This window comes from Amblyomma mixtum, chromosome 3 (genome assembly GCF_055824585.1).
Source record: "Amblyomma mixtum isolate Tamu chromosome 3, ASM5582458v1, whole genome shotgun sequence".
Taxonomy (NCBI): Eukaryota; Metazoa; Arthropoda; class Arachnida; order Ixodida; family Ixodidae; genus Amblyomma; species Amblyomma mixtum.
Window position 1 is genome coordinate 335,167,818 of NC_143014.1, and position 20,403 is coordinate 335,188,220.

The following is a 20,403-nucleotide window of genomic DNA, read 5'->3' on the forward strand; positions in this document are numbered from 1 at the left end:
TCCTACAAAGAAATTCCAGCCGCCGCGGCCGGGATCGAACCCGCGTCTTTCGGGTCAGCAGCCGAGCACCATAACCGCTGAGCCACCGCGGCGGCGGCTGACGTGGTTTGTTAGCCGCGGCGCGTATTGTGCGACTGGCGATGGTAGCATCAGTTATGTGTGGACCGCATGTAATTGCTTGGTGGTTGCGCTGCATAGGGAGCAACTGACTATTGCACTGCCAGCATTTGCAGGTTGCTTGCACATGATATTGCAGCGCCCACATTCGTGTCATCCTTTGGGGCAAGTCAAAGTGTTCAGAACTCTCGCAATTTTCACTGTGCATTTCGCCTAGGTGCATTCTATTTTAACCGAACTTATGACATCCAGTGCTCACGAAAGAGAAACCATAATTGGAAGCTGTGAGAGGATCAGATGAAGGGGCCAGCGTAGTGAATGTGCTGTATAGTACAGCCGAGACTGGCAAAATATAGGCATGTCTTGGGATGTCGATATGAATTTATGCAAGCTATTTTAGCTGCAGTCTTCCTGCAAATATAACTGTACCTAGGCAGATTAGCTGCTGCAGATTTGTGCAAGCAATGTTTTGGTTTTTAGAGCATGCAAACTATAATTTTTCCTTGGGGATGTACCTAGCAAGCAAAGTGTTCAGTATTGGATTTTAATTTCATGTGAAACTCATTTTAATCTCTGATCATTAATTTTGCATGATTACCGCATTTGAAAGAGTTTTTCGAATAGGTGGCTCTAAACTTAGTTGCAACTGTTCTGTGAAAAGAAAAAAAAACAGACATTGTCATTCGCTTATAATTTGAGTAAGTGCTAACATTAATACCACTTTTCCATTGTTGACACAAAGGTATATGCTGCTATTTTTGGAACTTATTTGCCGGCTGCAGTAGTAATTGCCACTTGAAACTGCAACAAGAAGCCACATCACTCTTGTTTAGTTCTTTTACGTGAAGAAACTGTGGGTATAGTTTTGAAGATTTTAGCGCAGCTTTAAAATATGAAAGCATGCTGAAGACGCATTTTTCAACCCGGGAATGATGCATGGAACAATGGTAGAGAATTAATGTGTGTATGGCTTCATGGGTTTTTAGTAGACTCTTCAGTCAGCGCATCATTGTCCACTCTGTCATCACCATGGGCTTCCTGCGCATTCATTACGACCTCCACAATGTCCTGCATAGTAAACTGCGAGGAAATCAATACGTCATCGACTGCAGCCCATTTATCGGCAGTCACTCCTGATGTGCTGTTGGTGTGTGCTCCATACAAGTAGAGCAATTCTTGGATCTTTGTGGCAGCATTCACAGCTTCGCGGTCATCGGTGGTGTCATTAACATCTTCATAAGTGCCATGAACTAAGGTAAACCTTGCCTTTTGCCAGCACGCGCGCAAGGTGCTCAGCAATACATTCCACAGGCGAAAATTGTTTCGATCGCCTAGCGAGTGTTCACTTAAGTTTGGTGACATAAGTGCGAGAAGCGAACTCGACAAATGCGGATGCCTGTTCTGGCAGGCACTGAAATTAGGAGGCACCGCGTTTGCTGGCAAAGCCGCCTTTGATGCTCGGTGATCAGTCTGGCACACATAGGCAAGCACGTGTGTTCCTTTGCTTGCTCACCACAGCGACAGATGACGTCATTGAGCACAGTCCTGATTGGAGGATGTGGCTTTTGCATGGTCGGAGGAGAAAAGCGGCACTTCTGTGCATGCTGTCAGTGTGGGCTGCTTTTATGTTGTTGCGCTGGGGGGTTTTGTGTTGCTTGAATTCCCCCATTGCTAGCATGAAATTATTGCCGAAGGAACCGTCTTACCTTCCATGCATGTTTGTTATTAAATGATTATTACGCGACCGGGAATGCTTAAACTTTTCTTTAAACAGGCAGAGTCGGCGTACCGGTGTTCACAGTACATTATTTGAACAGCAAAGTGGCCAGGCCAAGTTGCCTCCTTCATTCAGACAGGTCATTTCATAGCGGAGGCTTGAATTGTTCTGGAGGTAGTTTATTGTGCAGCATGAATAACTCTCGGATTGCCTACTGTTTTATGAAGTGGGTTCGAATAAACGAAGATTTATTGCAAACACTGCTATATTATCAACCCTAGCTGCTCAGCGGCTGCTTGTGAAAGAAGATGAAGGTTGCACTGTGACATTCACTATTTTAGAAGAGGAGGAAGAGGAATCCGCTGTGGCCTTTCCTCTGGCTCTGGCTTTTCTTTTTCAGTCCGGGAGATACTGTTAAATACCCTTTGTACTTACACCTGCGCTGTGTGCAAGTTGCTACGTGACAACACATAGGTGTCAAGTCAGCACTTAAAAGAGGTAGCTGAATCACATCCTCAATCTCGAAGAACGTGTGACAGTCCAGTATTCCTGCCTGGCACTCGGCATTAACATGCACCTTGCTAAGTGCACCTGTCAATGCGTAGCTGTTCCTACAAAGCCCCGTCTGACCATGTGTTGTCAGAAGTGTGCGTGTGGGGGGTGGGTCTTGGCACACTTTAGTGGGCATATGTTGGGGATGTATAATTGTGGAGTGCTCGGCTGTAGGACTTCCGTTTGTATCAGAAGGTGCTTGGATGATTGTTAAACGGACAGGGATGGCTACTTTAAGAGGTTTTCATTCTTGGTACATAGTAATATCTGGGCCTTTCCTGATACCTTTGATAATTGTACAGCAGCAGAAGAGGTTCTCGTTGCTGAAAAATTTGAAGTTCAACAATGGAGTACTTTTCCCCGGCACGACGATTAAAACTTGCCACGGTGATCATTTCAAGAATAGTGGGTTTGATTGGTTTAATTTTTCATGTTTATCTTTTGTAGTCATCAGCCTTTGGTGGTAAAAGTGAATGGTATTTTATTTTGAGTTAAGTCTAGTGCCGCCGCAGTGGCTCAGTAGTTATGGCGCTCTGCTGCTGACCAGAGAGATGCGGATTTGATCCTCGATGGAGGCGAACTCTTACGAGGCCCGTGTAGTGTTCTGCGTTAGAGCATGTTAAAGAACCCCAGAGGGTCAAAATTATCCGAAGCCCTCCATTATGGCAGGGCTCATAGCCCGAGTCGCTTCGGGATGTTAAACCCCATAAAACCATAAACCATAAAACCGGTCAGCAAAAAATCTTGCTTGAATGCTTTGCAGCATACTTGTGGGTGTGGCCAATGGCAGCGATACGAGTCTTTCAATTTTTCGCCTTTTGTTTAGCTTGTAAGATATCAGTTCTCTGCAAAAGTGGCTTTCTTGTCGTCTGAAATGGTAATTCATCAATGAAGGGCAACTGGAGTTTTTCCTTGGTGTCTGTTTAAGCTAGAAAGTCAAGTACACATGCACTCTGAAGCCGCAGATTTATTGTAGCAGCGACAGCTGAAACTGCACACAGTTTACATTGGCTCTTAAATGACATTTTGGCTCAACAAGCCAGTGCATGCCAGGAAGGCATGCTGAAGCTTTTCATGCTGCAGTCCGGATTGAAACGCACTTACGGCATTAACGGCATTCTGAAGCATTGATAAGCAGCACTGTTGATCTTTGAGTAACAGCGTTACATCTGCAAGGAGCGAGCATTGGCTTCCGTTTCGGTGCCAGGGGCTGCATGCTCCAAATAACTTCCAGGGCTTAGTGAGATGACTGCTACCTGTCTGATTTGTGGGAGAAATGCAGCAGAATTTAATGTGGCTACAGTACTCAAGTGTGTGGGTAGTGAGCACCTGACTCATGTGGCACTTTCAGGGTTAAGTCTCCAGTGTCACCTACCGCTCTTTGCCATGGGCGCAGGCTTTCTCCTGGTGTCAAGCTTGACTCCTGTGTGGTGAAATACTTGGTGGCGTGTAGGTATTTGACCCTATATCATTGCAGGCTTGAAAAGATGGTACTCTTTGGACAAGTTTTTCACTGCCAAAATAAACCATCATCACAATTTCATCTGCTCAGTCACAGGCGCACCTCACTCGGAGGCAGAAGAGGAAAGCACTGCGATTTCGGCACTGAGTTAATCGACTCTGGTCGTGGTCATTCAATCCAGAGGCAGTTCAATATGATGTGCCTGTCTCATAGACTGGTGTGGCGTTGACACTTGAAACCTTATGGCTTCTTTCTGAGCCATCTGAAGAAGGGGGGATCAGAACCGAATGTGAACTCTCTGCATTATGCAGGTGTCTCTCCATCTTTCTCTTTATAGTTCTGCGGTGTTGACGTTCACTTGCAGTACGAGGGGGATGTGGGATAGAGAGTGATGCGAGTGCAGTGCGCCTCACAGATTGGTCAGCAGAGTGATATCGCTGCACTCTACCATAGGAGTCAAAGTGATACCACTTTAACAAACAGTGTTACGCTGACCGCGGCAAACAGCTGTCGCTGAATCTCGCGTTCCACGGTAGTAACTGTCTTTTGATTGTGTCTTTTTTAAGCATTTTTTGCACACTATGCTTCAGCTGATAATACGGTGTCCCCCGTCTCCGCGGCAACAGGTTACAGCCGGGCTGTCCGCGTCTGAGGTCTGGTGCTGCCTGGTGGAGTATGTGGAGCCCCTGGCCAAGGCGCTCCAGGAGGCAGGTGAGGCGGCACCCAAGTTCCGGAATCCGGTCCCCGGCGAGGCCTGCGTGGCGCGCCTGCCCTCGCCCAACAAGGACAAGGAGGGCGCTGGCGACAAGGTGCTGACGCCCTGGGCACGTGCTGCAGTCAGGTCGCACCCGTCCCCGGCCAAGTTGGAGCTGTTTTTTGTCGACATGGGAGGCACCAGTGTGGTGCACTACACTGAGGTAGGTGCATGAGAGTGCGTTGCCTTTATCTGTACGATCATCTGGAATCTTTTCTTTAGATGCGGAAAACTCTGAGCCAAAGGCCGCATACATCGCATGAGTTCTGGCTTCCCTCTTTTTAGGACGCAACTTGGTCCTTTTTTCTTGTCATTTGTTACTGGACTGTGGCCAAACTTGCACTACGTGTGTATTTTGGTATTCTGTTTCTTAAAAGTCTAATATTTTCCTTCCGGAATAAATAGCTTTTCTTTATGCAATGAAAAGCACACCTTTTAATGCGTTCTCGCATTATTGTCACTTGCTCAGAATCTGTCCGTCGGGTGTTTTGTGGGGCTGCCACCTTCCAGGAGGCCCTTACCCACAACACATCCACTTACTCCCAACCTTTAGACGCCACCGTCCACAAGAAGCTTATGCAGTGCTGGAGCGTAAAAGCTATGGCAAAGCGGAATTCAGAGCCATACCAAGAAGGTGATCGCTGTAGCAACAAAATATACGGCCAGTATTCCCAGTGCACATCTTTCTCATCACATCGTATGATGTCGCCTGTGAATTTTTGTTATCTGAAGGAATCCTTGCTATTTAGCTGCGGGGCAAGAATGAAATATTGCTTATGCCAAATTCATAGTGTCCAAAATATGCGACAAAAACAAATGTTTGACTGAAATTTGTGGCAGAACGGCCAGCCGGAACTGCCTATGTGTTTCTCAGTGCTACTATGCATTCTACAGACAGGCAAGTTAGGTGAGCTGCACTTCACAGTGATCCTGCAGCAGCTGTCATGAAGGACCGTCAGCTTCGTGGCAATGCAGTACCTTGAAGCACCTGATGTTGAGCTTTTGTACTCGTGTTTTTTTAGAAACGACACTGCTTAATGTTAGGTGTACTCATTAGCCTATAAATGACTTGCTGAAATGCCCTTGCTTCTGCCACAGTTGAAGATGCCCACATTTGATGCTGATTAACTCTTTGGCATTCGCACTGAACCACCTAAGGAAGTACAGGGAAGCAGAAATTGTAAGCCAGCTTCTGGTTTATCTGGCTGCCTGACATTTCTTTACCCTTCTTTCAAGGTCGAGCAAATCTCTGCTGGGTTGACAGCACGGTCAGGCTGTGCATTCCCGTGTGTCCTGACTTGCGACTTTCCCGTCAACCCTGCCCAACTGTCAGCCAAGATACTGCACAAAGATCTAGTCCTGCAGGTGAGCTATGTGTTGGGTCCCTGACTGCGTGCGTGCGTGCGTGCCACAAGTTATTAGATAAGGGGACATTAGTCTTGGGCCAAAATAGGTTCCAAAAATCAATTTCCTAAAAATGGCGCTTTTGGAATCTGCAGCTATTGCTCACGAAATCTACCAGTTTTTTTCTTGGGGAAATAAATATTTTACAATACTTAGACCGTCGTTTGGGCTGAGCTTGCACAGGGGTAGAAGATTTGATGGCATAAAAATTTTGGACACTTGGCGGTTTTCGTATGTTAATGTCTCGGTGTATAGGACAGATGGAGATGTCATTTTGTTTGCTAACGGAAGCTGATGGCACAGTGTCTGCAAATATCATAGCACAGTTCGTCAACCATGCTTCAAAAATTTATGATATTGAAAAGTTTATCAGTGCATGATATTCACACCTTGTCTGCTGCTTTTCTAAGCAGTTTAAAATTTCTAGTAATGTCAAAGCGGAAAAACGGCTGTGATTATGGCACTCTGTACTCTTTAGCCATTAATTAAAAATTTTCATTGAGCCATTTTTCTAGTACAAATGTACTAATCAATGACTATTTAAAGTTAATTATCTTAAGGTCTAATTCATTGATGGAAAAGGCAATTTCTTATTTGAAATCAGCATAAAAACTTACCGAGGTAATATAGTTTACTTAGAACTGGACTAGAAGTAAGGAATATAGGTCTAAGACAAGTGTCCCCCCTTAAGAGAGAGGGTTCGGTGGTGGTGATTCAGTCCTTACAAGTGAAGCTGTTCACAGCTGCAGCTGTTCACGGGTGCAACTTTAAGGCTTGCTTTTTCAACTCCCTCAGGTTGAACAGCAGCTTGAGCCTGCCAAGGTGATTGGGTCGCTGTTTTACACCTCTGGAGAAGACGAACTGAATGTGCTAGACAGTTTCGCCCAACCGCCACCTCTGCCACCAGCCGCAGAGTCTCCGGTCTCTGAGGTTGAACCGGTGCAGGACACCGAACCCGCAGCCGAAGCTGTGGCCGAAGCTGCTCCGCCTGCTGTCGAGTATGAAGTTGCAGTTCCTGAGGTAACCGCAGAGGTGCCACGGGTAGCTGCAGTGAAGCCTGAGGCAGCTGTGCCAAAGCCTGGAGGAACTGCGGCAAAGTCCTTGCCACCACCAGTGAGAACATCGCCCCCTTTGAGGTCAACTCAGCCCCATTTCAGTCGGGGTGAGCACAGCGATGATGATCACGATGGCAATGCTAATGGAGATGCTGGCTGAGGTCATGACGAGATCACTTCTTGTGATCAGGTACAGGGTAGTGACGACAGCTGTCATAATGATAGCGGTGGCATTGATGACCTTGTCGGCGGGGACGTTAAAGTCAGTGATGACCCCGCTGCTGGCGACAGCAGCGGCAACGACGGCCATATTGGTGGTGAAGGCACTGGAAGTGATAGTCACGTTGTCACTGATGACTGTGATAAAGGTGCTTCTGAGAGTCCTAAAACTAAAAATACCTGCGAGGACCGAAGCACTAGTGATGATGATATCGCCAGAATGCGCGAGAAGTGATGGTGTAGCTGGCTACACCTGCTATGCAACGTAGAAAAATTCATATAACCATTCAGCATACCCAGGTTACTGACAACGGAATGGAGTATGAAGGTGGGGCTGGAGTGTAGCTGGGACTAAGCTTGCCATGGTAATTACAGTATTTGTGAAAGATGCACATGTTGCTTTGGATGCGCTGTGGCTAGCATCAGCACTGTAACTATAGTGGGCAAATTCATGATCTGTGTCAAGTGAGAGTCTACCTTACATATGCCGTACAAACGCGTATAAGGGCCGCACTTTTTTTTCAGATTCCAGGGCAAATTTTCGGAATGCGGCCCATACACGCGATGTGCACAAAAAAAAAATTTTAAAGTAAAACACACCAACCAGGGAATAAGCGACATTTATTATACCTTTAGTCGTCACTCGCGGAGTACTTACACTCTTGAGCTGGTGCTGTGCTCAGCTCTGGTGTGGCTGTGGCTCATCTCAAAAGAAGCCGCGCAGCATGTCCGCTGTCAACGCGTAGCCATTGTTCTGCACTCCCCACATAGAGGAGCAGCTTTTCTTCCCGTTCGGGAAATTTGCACGGCTTGCCTCGGAGAGCGCGCTTTTTGCAGCTTGTGTTTCTTTTTTGATTGCACCATCATCGGACGCACTTCTCGGCCACGTCGAATTTCCTGCCCACCGCACGCTTACCATGTTCGAGAGCTAACTCCTAGCCGTGTAGCTATTAAAGTGCTTGTACATCGTGCTAAAACTGCAACGCACGTCGGCAGCACGCGAAAGCTGCAACGACAACTATTATGTCGAACGCGCTAACACGCCGCGAATGGCTGGAGCTGGAGATAGATGCGGATGTGGATAGCGGGAAATCGCAGCGAAGAAAAAAGTTGATAATGGCCACGGCATCGGGCGCCATCCATGGACGGCACTTGAAAGCTCCTGTGCGCGCGCGTAGCCTCCGCTATCAAGCGCACTGTTGCTCGCAGCCCGAGCTGAACTCAAAGATCACGGCGCGTTTTTTTAGAAGGCTATTCCCACCTGGGTCATGGAAAGTTCGGGTGCGGCTCTTACAAAAATTTATTTTTTTAAACATTTCCTTCGGGAAAACGGGATGCGGCCCTTACACCCGTTTATACGGTACATATATGTTGCGGCGTATTTTCTCCATGCATCGCAATACAAACTTACGCATTCTATCACTTCCTTTTCCGAGTGAGCGGTGCTCTCTTTGCTAGCGATTTGCGTATTGACCGCTTTCTTAGAACTTGGGCTTTCACGCTGTCACTGTTTCACGGTTGCTGGTTTGTTTCCAGGGCTTCGTCATTGCATTGAGCGGTGTATATTGCCCTCGCATGCTGCATGTTCAGGCGTTGGGTTGTGGGTTCGTTGTGCCTTCGTGTAGTGGCCATTGCTGCTTGCTGCACGCTTGCTGTGGTGGTTCAACTGTCTGAATGGTTTTCTCTCTCCCCTTTCTCTCTTCCTCTGTGGGGTGACCCTGCCTCCCCCTCCCCCCTCCCCAACTTCCCCACCTTCCCGCGACACAGGCCCGGTTGTCCCATGCTACCCACCGCTTTCAAAAATCTCTGGAAAGATGATGGCAATCGTGATGCATGTAGAAGACCTTTCCTGCTTCTACATCATGCCTAAGGACCAGGAGTCCCTAATGGATAGCCTTTCTGGGCGGCTCCAAACACACTATGACGAAACTCCTGAACCGGTCGTGGAGCCAGTGCCGAGGCTGCCCTTTGTGGCTCTCTACCCGAACGACAACATCTGGTACCGGGACAAGGTGGTCCCAGACGGCTCGTGCGTGCAGTTCATTGACTACGGCAACGTTGACGTATTGCCTGAAGTTCGAGCCATTGCTGCCGGGTTTTTGGAAGTGCCACCGTTTTGCTACAAGTGCGAGCTGTACGTCGCAAAGGACCTGGCCGACATCTCCGACGTGGTTGACGCGTTCAGACGTATGGTATTGTATAAACCAGTGGAGGTTGAAGTTGTGACCTGTGGCCCCGAAGTCACTGTGAGGCTCTGCATAGGTAGAGAAGACGTCAGCACGGCACTGAAGAAGTTCATCTCGTCCAAAACTCCGGCTTGGGAAAGCAAGAAAACTGCAAAAATGGAAGCACCTGAAGCGACGGCAGTGAGTCGTGAAGCTGGTGTTGTGAGCCCTGTTGATTCCATGAACTCGTACTACGTCGAATTCTCAAGCAGGCTTGGTGACCTTGATGTGTTGGGAGACAAGCTGCAAGAGGCATTGGCTTCGAGAAGTGCTGCAGCTCTTGAGACACCCGACAGCAACACTCCTTACGCTGTTCTCTACACTGAGGATGGCCTGTGGTACAGAGCTAGGGTGGAAGGCTCCGGTGAAGGTGGCAATGGCCTTAGGGTGCGTTTTGTGGACTATGGAAATGAGCATACAATAGAGTCTGTGGTGCCTCTGGACTCTGAAGACCTGCAGGTTGAACCATTCTGTGTTGAGTGTCGGCTTGCTCGTGTTAACGCCACCGACAACGCGAGCACACTTGTGAAATTCAAAGAGCTCACCCTTGATTCTGATCTGCTTGTCGAAACATTGGGGCCAGGGAAACCATTGGCGGTTAGACTCTTCACTGCAGATGAAACTGACCTGTTGTCCCAGTTGCCACTGCCAAAGAGCTACAGCACCACCAAGGTTCCACTTCACCAGAAAGTGGTTGTCCAGATCAGTCACGTTGAATCGGCAACCGATTTCTATGTGAACCTCGGCGACAGCCTTGATTCTATGGAGATTCTGGCAACACAGCTCCTAGAAGGGCCTCAGAGTAACAAGCCAGTGGATACTTCTTTGCCATGCATGGTCTACTGGTCTGATGAGCTTCCATACAGGATCACAGTCTTGAAAGACGAAGTTGAAGGCGCACTTGCAGGTGTTGCCCTTGCTCTAGTGAAGTTCGTGGACTATGGAGACACCGACACCGTGGTCCGAGCCGATATTCGCCCACTGGCAGATGAACTCGTTGACATTCCACTGTTTGACATAAATTGCACGATAGACGTCCCTGAAGGCAAGCTGGGCAAAGAAGCCGTTGAGAAGCTTCAGCTGCTGGCTTTGAGTGAACCAGCTACTTTTCTCTTGGCCGAGTTTGTCGAAGAGAGGGACGGCCGCTACGGTGTCCGCCTCCTGGACATGGGCATTGACGTCCTGGAAAGGCTGCTGCAGGCAACTGCACAGGATATTAGCGGAGAAGATGCTAGCAGTCTTGCCTGCAATGAAGTTCAGGATAACTCTGTTCTCGCAGCACCTTGCGAGATTTCTATGGCACCTTCTGAGGTTCCTGACACTAACGGGGCCAGCAGCCTAAACAACGAATGCACTGATGGAGACGACTTGAACAGCATAGCGCTTGCTGCAGATGTAACTAACTACAATGTTAGGGAGGACGTTGCTGTTGAGGATGATGCAGAAGCCGAAGGAGAGATTCGAGCGATAAAGGAGGATGGATTAGATCAAGGTGACGAACATGCACAGCTGGCTGAGGCTTTGAACGATGAAGAAGAGGCTACAGAACCTGACGTGAAATTTGAGCTGTTAGAACTGCAAGAGGCGACAAGAGAAGTGTCAAGCAGTGCCGTAGGTTTGGAGTATGCGGCAAGAAACGAAACTGAACGTGAGAAAAATGATGGCAGTGACAAGGATCAGGCAGCACTCGTCGAAGAGGAGGTGGTGCCGAATGATTCTGAAGGGCTAAGTGATAACCTACCAACAGTGAGAGAAGCCGACACACTCCCTGAAGAACAAGAAGGCAGTGCAACAAATCTGCTAATGGTGTCTGAGGACAGTGTGCTTTTGAAAGAAACCGACGAAAAGGCAGCGCACCTCTCAGGGGTGTCCGAAAATGATCTGCTTCCTGAAGAACCTGGTTGTGACGAAGCTGATTTTTCTGAGCCAACAGAAGAGCACGCCCTGTCAGAAGACGTTTGCGAGGCAGCTGCATTTGAAGACTCGGTATGGCATGACAGTGTAGACAGCGGTATTTTTGATGAAACTTTGGACACCACGGCTGACATCGCAGCGGCTGAAGGCAACATTTCCAGCGCGGAGACCGAGCACGTGGGTGTCACTACAGAAGTCACTGAAGAAAACGCACCCAAAAGCCCGTGGATGAGACAGTTGACGATGGGGCATTGGAAGCCAAGTCTCCTGCTGGTCAAACGGACTTCAGCTTGGCCAGCAGTCATGTCCCAGCAAACTTCAGCGGGTGTCCCATATACCATGCCAGCCGTCAGCGTGGAGAATACACGAGAGCGGCAAGCTGCAAGCAGCACTGGAGATGGTGGGACACCCGGCTCCCGAAGCCGGCGACGCATCTTCCTTGACGCAGCGAGAGGGAGCCGACGACAGCTCTGCGATGGGTGCAGTCGCCACCTCCAACTTCTGAGCAGGCGGCGACTCGGAGCCTGCCATGGTACCCCTCAGCACTATGGCAGAATCAAGCCTCACCCCTCCGAGCCGCCACTCAGTCGGGAAGATGAGCCTAGACGACCGCCCTATTCCCGGCGTCTGCCTCAACGCAGAGCTACTGGAAGTCCCAAGCGAAACGTTAGACTGAGGACGAAGGTGCCACCGCCCCATGTGCTTCTCCTGGCACTTTGGGAAAGTGCCTGCCGAGAGTACATCCATAGATCCTTTTTTTCTATTGTGGCACTTCCTCTCTTCTGCTGTTTAATATGGCGGCATTGCTTTGCATTCTCAAAGGCAGTGTAGGTTTTTTATATTTTCCGAAATATTTTGCTGCGTTCCAGCTCACTTCCTAGATCAGTTGAATGGTGAGCTGTCAGACAAGCACATTTAAACAGATTATGCGTTCAGATCGTTTTTTTTTTCTTTAATTCTGTTAAACTTCCTTCAACGACATTTCGTTGTTTACCAAGGTCTGCATTCTTGCTCCCTGTTCTTGTTATTTTAATGCGTAAGATGTTAAATGCGTGATGTTTGGTTCGCAAGAGTTTGAAAAAAAAAGATATTTTTTTGCAAAGCCATTTTACGCTGTTCATTATCTTTGTGGGTTAAGCCTTTCACTGGGGACAACATGTGAGGGAAGCCCTTGCGAGGCATTTGTCAGTGGTTGATTCTGAGGACATACAAGACGACATGGTACAGGAGTCTACAGTAAACTCATTAGTCATTAGTGGCACATGCATGTGGAGAGAGGAGTATGTGTGTCTGTAGTGAAAGCTTTGCGACTTTCAAAACTTTGCCTTTGTGGTGGAGCTTTAGTTTAGGCAAGGAGGGGAAGACAAAAAGATCTCATATGCACTGAGTGTCTATCTGCGCCACTTCACCTCTTTCACACGGCTACTTTGCGGTTGACCCCCTATTCTTTGCTGCCCTTTCCCAAGCTCCACCGTTTAGCAACAAACTACCAGTTTGTACTGCACATGAATAGGTAATTCGGACTTGTGGCAGGCGCCAGCGATGGATGATGTCGGCTGTCAAACTGCGCCTGTAGCTTGACATGCGCAGTCGGCGTTTCGTGGAAGCGGATGGTGCCTGCTTCATCCACGTGAGTTTTTGAACCAGTTGTCTGAGCAGCAGGTGAAATTTCATGCACTGCAGTCAGTGCTGCATTTGTGAAAAGGGTGAGTTGGAGCCCCAAATGTGGATGTAACTACATGACAATAGTAAAGCCATCTTTATTCTTGCATCGCCGGGGCTGAACTGTTCTTGCCATTGCTTTGGTAACTGTGGTGCCAGAGTCCACATTACGAAAATAAAATTTGAGTGCATGTGGCATAACTTGTTTAAGTATTAGGGGTATATTTTAAAGTGTTTGAAAGTCGTAACATGTGACAGTTTCATTTGAGACGGTGGGAGGTTCTACTCGACTAACGCGAACAGAGATGAGTTGCAGCATTTGCCAGTTTTTGCAACAAGAGAATGTGCCCAGGTCATCTAGCAGACTCCCGGAAACTGGCATATGTTGAGTTGCCTGACGACTTCAAACTGCACTGTGGAAAACAAGTTTGCGAGCTGCTTACAGACATTTGCTTCAAGTACTTAACTGCATTGAAGTACTCAACTGCGTGCCCCTTGCAACTTGCCATTGTAATGGCCATTAAAGATTAAACTGGTAAGACATGAAAAGACCACTCTCACGACTGACACTGGTGATACAATGGTAAAAGCTTTACCCTAGCCTGGTGCACAGCTTACCTAGGGTGAGATGCTGAATGTGTGTTTCATCTTGAGTTGTGGTAAACACCTTATATCAAGGTGCTCTTTGGCCAAGCTGCATTTTTGCCATGAAATTCGTCACCATCACACTTAAAGCGGGAAGAGGGTGTTTGGAAAAATTATCAGAATATAGTCACAATTATGAACTCTCCATGGCACATGTATTTTTTACGTGGTGATTCAAAATAGGTCTTTTAATTTCATGTACAACAAGTACTTATGCTTTTTTGTAATATGTAACTTTTAGCAGAAAGCTTTCAAAAAATTTTTGCAGCAGGGAACTTGCTAGATTGCATGCCATTCATTTCTTTGGACGCAAAGCTATGCAGCAAAAGTAAAGTTATCACCCTGCCTGTCATACAAGTCATAAGGTTTTGAAGTTGTCACTTAACGAACAGGAATAGAAATTTTTCTTCTCGTATGTGAAGTGGCAACTTCAAAACCCTGTAACTCAACTTCTATGACATGCAGGACAATTTTACCTTTACTGCATAGCTTGGCATCAAGAGAAGCCAATGACATGAATTCTAGCAAGTTCCCTTCTGCAAAAATTTCATGAAAGCTGTCAGCAAAAGGCAGCATAACATAAGTGCACAGGGAAAAGTTTTACATAAAATTAAACTAGAAATTTGGAACTGGCACACAAACGTATATTCCCTGATGTTTTCATAAATGCAACTTCATTAATAAAATTTATTTTTCAGAGACCAGCTTCCCCTCTTTAAAAATTTGTTGCATCAGGACGCAACAGTGATAAAAGCCATAGATTGTCATTTGTCTCTTTATTCTGTATCTTTCAAGTGTCTGCAATGTACCAGTCGATTTGGGCTTATGACCAAGAGTTGACTGCTGTATGCGAAAGCTGTACAGCTGCTTGGTGGTTGAACATGGCCGTATTTGGCGTTCATAGTTGCAAGGATTGGTCCACTGCTCACCAGGTGTGCTGCTCAAGAGGCGCTGTGAGTGGTCCTTCAAGGAAAAGCTGTGATGAAGAAATTCTGTTACTACAGCAAATGTCCTTATCAAAAGTGTGGTAGGAGCCGTTAAGTTTAAGGTCCCGGGTTTTGTTACCATCTCGAATTCTTGCAACAAGGAGCTCTCTTGATCCGTTAAAGTTAGAAAGAATGGTAGTTCGATCTCTATGGTTTAGCATCAGAGCTAGCGGCAAAAAAATTTGTTCCAATCGGGATCCTCGTAACACAGTAATGTAGACTATCACAAAGGGTCAATTCGGATTAGGTGGAACTTCGAGTAAACAAGAACCATGTGTAAATGTGGGTTTCAGCACATGAAAAAGCAATCGAGCACTCGTTTCCGCAGTATGAAGCAACACTGCGGGGCCAACTTCCCCCATATGCGTTTGTATTTAACAAACCAAGATCTCTGTGGTCATGGTGTTCCGCTGCTTGGCACTAGTACTCGTTGGCCTCATTTTCGACGAAAAGGCAATTTAGATGATTGGTTAACGCTCCCGATCGACCATAGCGAACCTTAGCCCAGAGTCCAGCTTTGAGTCCAAATTTGTTTTAGTGGTCAAAAGGGACACTGATTAGAAGTCCATCGAATATTTGTCCTTTCTAATGTTGTGTTGCAGTCTGGCTGCCACATTTGCTTGGAAGTACAATACTCATTAATGCTGAGAAAATCTGCTTCATAAAATAGGTAATTCTCTTTTTCTGTCGCTCAATTCAAACTCGTGACGTCATGACTAAAAAGGGCTCAGTGATCACCGTTCCAAAAAACAGCGGCGTAGCCTGCAGTAGGATACAACTTCTAAAAAAAACAGCGCCTTCTTGTGTTAGCCCGCTGGCCACCAACAACAGTAAATGAACTCAATTTTTTTATGTTTGACTCCGCTAGACAAGCCAGAGGAATAAAAATTCTCGAGCTTATAATTTCATCTGGTAGTCTGCATGGTGCGTGATGTCAGTTCTCGCTAAAAATCCACAGGTGGTCGAAATTATTTGGCAGCCGAGCTCCAGTACGGCACCTTTCTTTCTTTCACTCCCACCTTCCTCCCTTCCTTACGGATCGCCCATTGAAAATTCCCTTCCCCCAATCCCCAATGCTTCCAGAGTCTTTATTCTCCTCTCATTGTTCCCCGGTGAGCGTCAGGCTACTTGTCATTGTGTCTAACCATCATCATATGTGTCATCAGCCTCAGCACGCCCACTGCAGGGCAAAGGCATGTCCCATATCTCTCCAATCATCAACCCTGTCCTGTGCTAGCTGCGGCCTCCCTATTCCCGCTCACTTAGTCTCATCCGCCCACCTCACTTTTTGTTGTCTCCTGCTACTAGTTTCTTCTGTTCCCTCTTCAAGCCTAAGCTAATTCTAGACCTTAAAATCCTTTCTTTGCTACAATGCACCCTTCCAAGCACCTCCATACTCCACACAATGCAAAGGTGAGTGTACAGTATGAAGCCTTATTTCATTTTTAGTCTCGCCATTGGGGCTCTTCCACATCCACTTCCTGTTCTTTTGTTTGCGGAAGAATGTATTCGTGATCCGTAAATTATTTCTCTCTGCGATGTCTACTGATAATCCCCCCCCCTGCTATTCCTAGAGCCTATGCCATAGTCTACTGCCAGGTTTCTAGCCTGCTTCTTGCCTACCTTGGCATTGAAGTCACCCATCAGTATAGGGTACTGTGTTTTTATACTGTGCTCATTACCGATTCCAAGTTTTCATAGTAGATGCTTTTGACGATCTGGTCATCATGGCTGGATGTAGGCGCATAGACCTGTACCACCTTAAGTTTGTGCCTCGTATTAAGCTTTATTACAGTAACTGCCACACATCTTATTAATGCTGTGGAATTCTATGCTGTTAGCTACAATTTTGATTGTTGAGGAATCCCACACTTATTTCTCATCTGTCCGTTAATCCACGATAGCGCAGTGCGTGCTCGTTTTTCACTGTATACACGCTTCACCTGTCCTAAACAAAACCCTATCATATCCCATTTGAGACCTGCTAGTTCCTTGAACAGCACTGCTAGTCTAGCCTCACTGGATAAGGTTCTAGCGTTAAAGGGGCTCTGAAAGGGGCTGTCAGTAATGTTGCGGTGTGCCTAGGATGTTAAAGGACGCCGCTTGACAAATATCCCCCAGGAAGAATTTTTTAAAGCGTTTTTTGGAAGCAGAGTTATGTGTAGTTAAAATTTGAATTTCCGCGTTTCCGAGCCTTTCCCTCTCCGCTCGTCTTTTTTCCACATTGGAATGTTGGCGCTCCTGCGCCGGCTGACGACGCGCGCGGGAGTTCCCCGGGTTCTGGAGCTTCTCGCCGCGGCCATGGTAGCGGCGTGACGTCGGAAAGATGGTTTGGTTTGGTTTGGTTTGGTTTAGGGGGTTTAACGTCCCAAAGCGACTGAGGCTATGAGAGACGCCGTAGTGAAGAGCTCCGGAAATTTCGACCACCTGGGGTTCTTTAACCTGCACTGACATCGCACAGTACACGGGCCTCTAGAATTTCTCCTCCAAAGAAATTCCAGCCGCCGCGGCCGGGACCGAACCCGCGTCTTTCGGGTCAGCAGCGGAGCACCATAACCGCTGAGCCACCGCGGCGGTGATGTCGGAAAGAGTTGGCACGGCGAACCAATGATAACCCCTCCGCTGCTGACGTAACGAGCGCTGTATGAAGCGTTGCGCACAGATTCGGGCGAAAGCCCGGCACCATTGGTCACCCCAAGGCGTAGAAGCACAAATTTTCAAAAATAAATTGTAAATGATTGGCTCGCCTTTGAGGTCTTATACACGGCATGATCGTTCGGTGGCCTATACTCTACATAACGCAAGCGTATTATACGCCAGCCTCAAACACCCTTTTCAGGGACCCTTTAAACGTTGCCAGGTTGAGTAAGTGGCGTCCTGTCCGGAGGCAGAGATTCTTAGCACCCTTCGCTGCTTCACTGGTCTAACCGCTGCCTTGATCAGTTGCTGCACAGTCACTCAGGACTGAGGGCCGAGGGTTGATTGGTGTAGAAACTAAGGCAAAGGAATAGTAAAAATATAAAAATATACAAAGCAGAGGAGCGACAAAGAAAATGTTTTGTAGTGTATACAAGGACAAACAATAACAGGGGGAAAGCAGCACGAAAAAAATTACAACAATGAAGCGAGAAAACTAGGTTACAAAAACCAATATTCCCGACTGACACCAGTAGGTACAAAGACAAAGACTGTGCAATGAATGTAAGCAGCGAAGTGAAAAGCTCGTTCTGAACTTCAGTTCGGAAAGAGTGCAGTGAGCATAAATAACAGTTCGTAATAATTTAATTTAAAAGAATAGGATACGACTTGAGGCTTGCCTAAGCCACAGGAAGGCTTATAATCAATGCCCGGAAGATGACAGCATGAGAAAGAGAGCACTGCAAAAAGTTAGCAAAGCACGGGACATATTTACTATCGAAAGTACTAAGAGCGGAACAATTTGAAACGAGACAGGTTTGCTTCTTGCCAGGTGCTAAGCAAAAATTTCGTCGGGAATGAATGTTGCTGAGAGCGAACATATACCGTAATTAATAACCACCAACACGCACCCGATTTTCATGTTCGCAAGTGTGGAACAAATATTGACAGATGATTACGATAGACGGTAATGCGAAGTTTCAGCGCAGCTCTTCGCGTATTTTAGTTTTGCCACCCTTCGGGCCAGATCTTCCCGGGGCAGGCAGCTTCCAGCTCTCCATTCATCGGCTTTAGCCGTGGCAGGTGCAATTTCGCTGTGCGACTACCTGTCACCTATCGGGTGACACGGTGACCTTGTGACCGGTCAGGTGGCGTGTTACGCCTACTAAGCCGACGCGTTGTGGCAGGGGGCATGTTACACTGCTAGCCACCTTCCAGGATCTTGCCGTGGCAGCCACCTTCCAGGCGGCGCTGCGCTCTGCTAGTTGGATGATGACACATGTGCTGTGTGTGGTAGATCGGTAGAAACAATTGAACACCTCCTACTCAAGTGTGATGGAATCCATCCGGATGTCGATGCAGGCACAGTCACTCTTCCTGAGGACCAGGGGTTTAAAGCTAACAATGGTCATGTAAATAAATCTGCAGTGGAAGTTAGCAAAAAGCGATGCGATTGGAGCATTGGTGGCTGAAAAGCAGAGAGGTGACATAAGGTTAAAAGCGTAGGAAACACTAGTGAAAGAAGGTAGCGAATCTGAATAGAATTTACAACACAGTTGAACAAAAATAAAGGAAAAAGAAAGCTGGGAATAGTGGCAATTTCTACCACCCCGTTTCAAAGGGGGCGCTCCCATCCATCCATCCATCCGTCCGTCCGTCCCTCCACCCACCCACCCACCCATCCATCCATCCATCCATCCATCCATCCATCCATCCATCCATCCATCCTCTCATCCTCACATCCTCCCATCCACCCGTCCGTCCGTCCGTCCGTCCATGGACAACCGCTCGGCCGCTCGAGCCTCCGCGACGACTGTAAACAAGGTTTTGCTCCGCGGTGACAGGATTCACTAGCGTTTCTGCTGGCATGTGAAACAGCCTTGATCGCTGCGCTTTAAAAGCACAATTTGTGCAGAAGCCTGAAGCGATGTTCATATTTGTTGGAGCGTAACTCCTGGTCGCTCTCTCAACGGTGCTTGGCTGTCACCGCGTCTAGCGCACCTCAAAGCAACAGACGCAGTTGTAAAGGCAAGCAGCGCAGATTGCACGCCTTCCACATTCGCGTACAGCCCGCCTGAGCAGCCTGGTAAGCGGAAAACCAGACTGCCAACGGTGCCTGTATAGTTTCGGTTTCCGGCGTGCTACCTACCGCTTGGCTAGGAGAGCGACAGCAAGCCGGATAAATAACGCGCAGTTTGAATTTTCGTCAGAGAAACCCATTTGCATACGAATCTACGATTTTTAATAGTTTTTTTTTCACAGATGGAGCACCACACAACCCAACAGGAGTGGGGCATAGGATGGTAGATCTGCGACTCGGTCGTGCAATTTCTGACGGTCGTGACTGCAAAAAAAAAGCTCACAGGAGGGCTAGCAGAGTGTAACGCGAGATTCGGTGATAGCTGTTGACGCATTTTCCTTTCGCAATATATTGAGGTAAATAACTGGACAGCGACTTGTATATGTGCAATTAAGCCTTATTTTTATTTTCAGCCATACTCGCTTCTCAAGTAGCACTTCTCTCCTACCTATTCCTCGACACTCATGAAGAGAACGTTTTAATCTGAGAAGTTGCAAGAAACGTATTCCAGGCGTAGGACCAATGCTTGATTCTGAAAGGCAACGTCTATGCATGTGCTTCTGGAGGTCGTCACAGCAGTGGGAGGAGTTGCGAGGGAGATAAACTACGCTGCAACATGTGACGTCACAGGTTGGGGACACGAAACATGGCGAGTTTCCATGGCCGCGCTCCAGTGGCGTCAACCTCCGGTTACGCCGACTATTGCGACGACGCTCGACGCAGGCGCGCATATTCAACAGCTGTCGCTGTAGAAAGCTAGTTCAGCCTAACGCCTCCAAGGTGCCCTCACTGCCAGCGCAGAGCGGCTTAAATGGTATGTTTTGATGGCAGTGACGCTGGGGCTGTTTGTAACGTAGTTTCAGTTTTTGCAGGAGATTGTGGCACGCATGCTGTTTCGGGGCTCGATTTTCGTAAATTTTCATCCAATAGAATCAGGAAAATAGGATATATAGTACGGGCATGCACGGTCACTG

The 20,403-nt window shown here is 47.5% G+C and overlaps 1 pseudogene; it reads left to right on the plus strand.

Annotated features, from left to right (window-relative positions):
• The window catches only part of LOC149356034 (uncharacterized), a 36,228-nt pseudogene extending 24,133 nt beyond the window's left edge, over positions 1-12,095 (plus strand).
• Positions 12,096-20,403: the final 8,308 nt, after the last annotated feature.